The following is a 2,120-nucleotide window of genomic DNA, read 5'->3' as shown; positions in this document are numbered from 1 at the left end:
TGGTAATCAAGCCTACCACTGTTGTGTCGTCCGCAAACTTGATGATTGAGTTGGAGGCGTGCGTGGCCACGCAGTCGTGGGTGAACAGGGAGTACAGGAGAGGGCTCAGAACGTACCCTTGTGGGGCCCCAGTGTTGAGGATCAGCAGGGTGGAGATGTTGTTACCTACCCTCACCACCTGGGGGCGGCCCGTCAGGAAGTCCAGTACCCAGTTGCACAGGGCGGGGTCGAGACCCAGGGTCTCGAGCTTGATGATGAGTTTGGAGGGTACTATGGTGTTAAATGCTGAGCTGTAGTCGATGAACAGCATTCTCACATAGGTATTCCTCTTTACCAGATGGGTTAGGGCAGTGTGCAGTGTGGTTGAGATTGCATCGTCTGTGGACCTATTTGGGCGGTAAGCAAATTGGAGTGGGTCTAGGGTGTCAGGTAGGGTGGAGGTGATATGGTCCTTGACTAGTCTCTCAAAGCACTTCATGATGACGGAGGTGAGTGCTACGGGGCGGTAGTCGTTTAGCTCAGTTACCTTAGCTTTCTTGGGAACAGGAACAATGGTGGCCCTCTTGAAGCATGTGGGAACAGCAGACTGGAATAGGGATCGATTGAATATGTCCGTAAACACACCAGCCAGCTGGTCTGCGCATGCTCTGAGGGCGCGGCTTGGGATGCCGTCTGGGCCTGCAGCCTTGCGAGGGTTAACACGTTTAAATGTTTTACTCACCTCGGCTGCAGTGAAGGAGAGTCTGCATGTTTTGGTTGCGGGCCGTGTCAGTGGCACTGTATTGTCCTCAATGCAGGCAAAAAAGTTATTTAGTCTGCCTGGGAGCAAGGCATCCTGGTCCGTGACTGGGCTGGTTTTCTTTTTGTAATCCGTGATTGACTGTAGACCCTGCCACATACCTCTTGTGTCTGAGCCGTTGACGCTTAGCTTGTTTGATTGCCTTGCGGAGGGAATAGCTACACTGTTTGTATTCGGTCATGTTTCCGGTCACCTTGCCCTGATTAAAAGCAGTGGTTCGCGCTTTCAGTTTCACGCGAATGCTGCCATCAATCCACGGTTTCTGGTTTGGGAATGTTTTAATCATTGCTATGGGAACGACATCTTCAACGCACGTTCTAATGAACTCGCTCACCGAATCAGCGTATTCGTCAATGTTGTTGTCTGACGCAATACGAAACATATCCCAGTCCACGTGATGGAAGCAGTCTTGGAGCGTGGAATCAGATTGGTCGGACCAGTGTTGAACAGACCTCAGAGTGGGAGCTTCTTGTTTTAGCTTCTGTCTGTAGGCAGGGAGCAACAAAATGGAGTCGTGGTCAGCTTTTACGAAAGGAGGGCGGGGGAGGGCCTTATATGCATCGCGGAAGTTAGAATAGCAATGATCCAAGGTTTTACCAGCCCTGGATGCGCAATTGATATGCTGATACAATTTTGGGAGTCTTGTTTTCAGATTAGCTTTGCTAAAATCCCCAGCTACAATGAATGCAGCCTCAGGATATATGGATTCCAGCTTGCAAAGAGTCAAATAAAGTTAGTTCAGAGCCATCGATGTGTCTGCTTGGGGGGGAATATATACGGCTGTCATTATAATTTAAGAGAATTCCCTTGGTAGATAATGTGGTCGACATTTGATTGTGAGGAATTTTAAATCAGGTGAACAGAAGGACTTGAGATCCTGTATGTTGTTGTGACCACACCACGTCTCGTTACCATAAAGCATACGCCCCCGCCCCTCTTCTTACCAGAAAGATGTTTGTTTCTGTCGGCGTGATGCGTGGAGAAACCAGCTGGCTGCACTGACTGCGATAGTGTCTCTCAAGTGAGCCATGTTTCCGTGAAGCAAAGAACGTTACAGTCCCTGATGTCCCTCTGGAATGCTACCCTTGCTCGGATTTCATCAACCTTGTTGTCAAGAGACTGGACATTGGCGAGTAGTATGCTAGGGAGTGGCGCGCGATGTGCCCGTCTCCGGAGCCTGACCAGAAGACCGCTTCGTTTGCCTCTTTTACGACGTCGTTGTTTTGGGTCGCAGGCTGGGATCCATTCTGTTGTCCTGGGTGAAAGGCAGAACACAGGATCCGCTCCGGGAAAGTCATATTCTTGGTCGTAATGATGGTTA

The sequence above is a fragment of the Oncorhynchus tshawytscha genome, linkage group LG13, assembly GCF_018296145.1.
Source record: "Oncorhynchus tshawytscha isolate Ot180627B linkage group LG13, Otsh_v2.0, whole genome shotgun sequence".
Lineage (NCBI taxonomy): Eukaryota > Metazoa > Chordata > Actinopteri > Salmoniformes > Salmonidae > Oncorhynchus > Oncorhynchus tshawytscha.
Note: the sequence above shows the minus strand (reverse complement) of the source record.